The following is a 5,106-nucleotide window of genomic DNA, read 5'->3' as shown; positions in this document are numbered from 1 at the left end:
TGTGCACAAATATTCAAGGTGCTTCACCTCACCTCCGATCTGGGGAGCAATGAGTGCATTGTGGGGTGTGCCTTGTGGTGTGCATGTGAAAGAGAGAATGAAGCATAATATGAAAAACTGTCTCATAAATCGTCAGGAAAATGAAAATAAATACGGCTAACAATGCTTTCAAGCAGGTTTTTTATTGTGATTATTTATAACGGCTTTGCAGAGTTTTGGAAAATTAAAGTAAATGTCAAGTCGAACGTAATGATTTCCCCACCAGGGTCTGGCACATTTGGGAGTCTGACAGCTTCCCATTTTTCTTGATATCCACCAAAGACAGGCGGCCAACAGTGCTGGATTTTCACTCCTCACTTTGTTTAAGTTGGTCACAAATCAAAAGGAGGGCAGAAAATACGGACCAGAAAAATTCAATCAGGCAAGTTAATGCCTGGGCTGAAAACAAGAGAATGAAATTAAACAGGGATAAGTGCAAAGTTCTAAATCTGGAAAAAGAAACCACATGCATAGTTATAAGATGGGGGTTACTTGGCTCAGCAGTGCTACACATGAGAAGGATCTTGGAATTGCTGATCACAAGCTGAAGTGCGACGTGGCTGCAAAAAAGGCAATTTTTTTTTTTAGGCTGCATTAACAGAAGTATAGTTTCCAAATGGTGTGAAGTATTGGTTCCCTTCTATTCAGCACCGGTTAGGCCTCATCTTGAGTACTGTGTCCAATTCTGGACACCACACTTTAAGAGGATGCAGACAAACTGGAACTGGTTCAGAGCAGGGCAATGAGGATGATCAGGGGACAGGAAACAAAGCTCTATGAGGAGAGACTGAAAGAACTGGGCATGTTTAGCCTTGAGAAGACTGAGGGAAGATATGATAGCTCTCAAGTACTTGAAATGTTGCCACGCAGAGGAAGGCCAGGATTTCTTCTCGATCATCCCAGAGTTCAAGACATGGAATAATGGGCTCAAGTTGCAGGAAGCCAGATTTTTGCTGAACATCAGGAAAAACATCCTAACTGTTAGAGCAGTACAGTAATGGAAGCAATGACCTAGGGAGGTAGTGGGCTCTCCAACACTGAAGGCATCCAAGAGGCAGCTGGACAGCCACCTGTTGGGGATGCTTTAACTTGGATTCCTGCATTGAGCAGGGCAGACTAGATGGCCTTATAGGCCCCTTCCACCTCTACTATTCTATGATTCTGTTTCTAAAAACATCCTTGATGCAAACATATTAGGAGCCTCTGATCATTTAAAGGTCTTTTCCAAGCTATCCCAAGGGCAGCTTCCAGTCATTGGATTGTATCCCACTCAGAGTAGACCCATTGAAATTAGTCATGCTCATTATTTTCAGTGGGTCTACTCTGAGTAGAGCTAGCATTGGGTATGACCCATTCTCTTTCATTTTTGTGAGTTATGTTGTCAAAACAATAGACCAGACAACCCCTTTGGGTTTGATCCATCAGGGTTGCCCTTTGGTTATTAAAAATAAGACAATAAATGTAAATAACAACAACAACAACAATATTAACAGTAAGAACAGAAACAAAGGAAGCTGCCTTATGCCAAGCCAGACCATTGGTCCATCTAGCTCAGTATTGTCTACACTGACTGGCAGCAGCTCTCCAGGGCTTCAGGGAGAGGAATATTTCCAGCCCTACCTGGAGATGCCAGGGATTGAATCTTGGCCTTCTGCCTGTGTATCGCCAAAGGTTTTTCCCTTCCCTGGAGCAAGTAAGTTTAAGATTTCCAAAGGCAATGAACACGCTGGTGGAGAAGCAGTTAAATGATTTATTAAAGCAAAGCTATTTACAGTGAGCTGTTGGCAGTTGCAAGCAATAAAACTCTAAAATGAAACTAATGGTCAATGGGTCCCTTCCTCCCCCCATCATTTGCTCTTATCTTACGTTTGCCTCACAGACTGGAAGCTTTCACGAATCAGCCAGCACAAGGATTCTTGCTTGAAACTCTGCTTGAAGCTTGGTATTTTGATGTTTGAGGAGTCTCTGGATGAGGCTTTTGATGCCACTCTGAGGCTATTGAGTCCCCTTAAGGGTTAATCTCCCTAATCTAGAGTTCCTCTATTTATACCCGAAAGACCCCCTGGGAGGGGGCACCTTATACCTATTAGATCATTATCTTCCCAGCATCCAGGTTGCTGGGTTCTTACGCAGGTGACTTCTGTTTATCTCTTCTGATCCTGTATTTGCGACACCTTGGGCTTGAGAATGCAGCTGTGACATTTACTCCCTGCCTTTGTCCGTGCTTTCCCTCCGTGGGTATATGCTGCTTGTTTTGACTCACAAGAGTCTTCCTCTGACTCTTGATTACATAAGCAGGGTGAGAACATTCATAAACCAATTAAAATCACTGTCCCTTCTCAGCTTGGGAAAGCCATACACAAGTCCACCAGGAGCGTGAGACAAGCTGGTTGTTTTGGTTAACTGAATAACGTTTCTCAAGCTCTGTGATTGAACTCAGACAGAGTGAAATGTTTCTTTTTTTCAGCTTATTATAGCCAATGTCAAAAAGCAGGTACTTTAAGCTCTCCAGACTCCAATATTATGCAATAACAGTGTGCAAAGCAATCAACACCCCAATAAATCAGGGGGTTGGGGCATGAAATATGGAACAGGGAAATGGGGCATGCCATACTATCTCCTTGGCCCTCATATCTAGATTTCTTGTGGAGATTGGCGCTATAGCCTGCAAAGCAGATGCTCTTCCCAAATCATCATCACCATATCCGTACATTTGCTCACACCTATGTTGACATTTTGCACTTCTTCTTCACCTATACTAGGGTTGGTTCTTCCAGAAGTTTGCACTTCTAATACAGTAGTTGAAGACATTGTAATTTGTGCCAGCAGCCAAGACCTGTCCTGCTGATTCCACCCATCTGCCACTGCAATCTCCACTTCATATTTTGCAAGTTCTGCATTAGAAAGGGAAAAGGTGGTGGTCAAATGCCTAGTGATGGATGAGCTGGAGGGCACCACCAGGATGTTTTGTGAGAGGGCAATATATCACTTGTATAAATAAAATGAAATGTCTATGATTCTGCAGCTAGTTTAAATTAGAAAATTTACTTTCTGAAAATATAGATTAGTTAAATAGTTAAGTAGTTAAGGGATTTTGCTTAAAAAGATTACCTAGGTTACCCAGTGAGCTTTATGGCTGAGCAGGGATTTGAATCCTGGTGGCCCAGGTCCTAGTCCAACACTCTATCCACTACACCACACTGGCTCCAGTAGGTAGACTTGGCCTCGCAAAATCCAAACACATTTCAACAGAGAGACCAGGCCATCAGAAATCCCCGTGCTTTCCAACCGGTAGACCAGGAACCTCAAAAAAACATCATAGGTTTCAACAGGTAGGCCTGACCTCTGAGAATCCCCAGTGTTTCTCAGTGGGTAGACTTGGAGTTTGAGCCTGGGATCTTCTGCATGGGAAAGAGAGGGGTTCTGCCACTTTTTGCTGTGCTGTTATAAGCCTTCAAGTCAATTCCGGCATATGGCGACACTATGAATCTTCTTGGGCGTATTCATAAAGTTTTCATGGTAAGAGGTATTCAGAGGTGGTTTACCATTGCCTTCCTCTAAGCCTACGGCACCCGGTATTCCCAGGCGGTCTCCCATCCAAGTACTGACCAGGCCTGACCCTGCTTAGCTTCCAAGATCAGACGAGATCAGGCATGGTCAGGGTAGTATGGCCGTAGGCTCTGCCACTTTAAAACACCCATGTGAGTTAGCCTGTCTCCAGTGTGCTGAGCTGCCACTTTTATTGGTAAATAGGCCCGTCTGCTAACAAGGAGGGATGATTAGGCAGGCTAAAGAAGAGTGCCAATTTACAAGAGGCCAACAAAGAGAACTACCAAGAAAAACAATGGGCCTCCCCTTCGACAGCCGCATCTTCTCTTTTCTTTTTGCCTGAGCAAATTTAATTTGAATCTCTCGCAAAACACCAGCTCAGCAGCACACTGGCAATATTGGAAAGGTCACGGAAGGCAATGTCAGATTTTCTCTTCAAACATTCAAACCGTGGTGGCAAGTCACAAGTGGCCCCTGTGCTTGTTGAAGTGATAAAAAGTCACACAGGGTCTGGACGGATCCAAATATTTGCCACCTTTATTTCATTTGTTCTCGCAGAACCCCTGTGGTAAGACCATTGATGCAGCCTATGGGAGCCGCTGAAACTCGCTTAAAGGGCCACAAGGTCGAGTGTCTGCTTTGCGTCTGTGGTCCTTTGAAGGTCCCAGGTTTGAGCGCCAGCATCTCCAGGTAGGCCTAGGAATTTCTCCTGCCTGAAACCCTGGAGAGCCACTGCCAGTCAGTGCAGGCAATTCTGACCCAATTTAGGCAGCTTCCCATGTTTCTTTAAATGTGGAAGGCCCTGCTACAGAAGTAGCAAGGGCGGTGGAGAGAGTGACTCTGCTGTGGTTCCAGAGTCCATCTCTCCAGGCCAGGGGTCAACAGGCAAGGCTGGGAGTGGGCACCTGGGCATTAGTTCCCTGACTCCTCTCCCTTGAATACTGTGTCCAGTTCTGGTCTCCGCACTTCAAGAAGGATGCAGACAAACTGGAACGGGTTCAGAGGAGGGCAACGAGGATGATCAGGGGACTGGAAACAAAGCCCTATGAGGAGAGGCTGAAAGAACTGGGCATGTTTGGCCTGGAGAAGAGAAGACTGAGGGGAAATATGATAGCACTCTTCAAGTACATGAAAGGTTGTCACACAGAGGAGGGCCGGGATCTCTTCTTGATTGTCCCAGAGTGCAGGACATGGAATAATGAGCTCAAATTGCAGGAAGCCAGATTTTGACTGGACATCAGGGAAAACCTCCTAACTGTTAGAGCCATACAACAATGGAACCAATTGCCTAGAGAGGTAGTGGGCTCTCCGACACTGGAGGCCTTCAAGAGGCAGCTGGACAGCCATCTGTCAGGAATGCTTTGATTTGGATTCCTGCGTTGAGCAGGGGGTTGGACTTGATGGCCTTATAGGTCCCTTCCAACTCTACTATAATTCTATGATTCTGCAATGGAGGAAAATAAAGGGGGACTAGGGAGAGAGGAAAAGCAAAGAGGGATATTCTCTGCCTCCATTGTC

At 45.2% G+C, this 5,106-nt stretch overlaps 1 non-coding gene across 1 annotated transcript; it reads right to left on the bottom strand.

Annotated features, from left to right (window-relative positions):
- Positions 1–3,599: 3,599 nt before the first annotated feature.
- LOC133374539 (5S ribosomal RNA) lies at positions 3,600–3,718 on the bottom strand. Its single transcript, XR_009759917.1, has one exon. It is a non-coding gene; the product is annotated as a 5S ribosomal RNA (ribosomal RNA).
- Between the last annotated feature and the right edge of the window lie 1,388 nt (positions 3,719–5,106).

Source organism: Rhineura floridana, chromosome 21 (genome assembly GCF_030035675.1).
Source record: "Rhineura floridana isolate rRhiFlo1 chromosome 21, rRhiFlo1.hap2, whole genome shotgun sequence".
Lineage (NCBI taxonomy): Eukaryota > Metazoa > Chordata > Lepidosauria > Squamata > Rhineuridae > Rhineura > Rhineura floridana.
The sequence above is the reverse complement of the archived record's forward strand: the minus strand, read 5'-3'. Positions and strand labels throughout refer to the sequence as shown.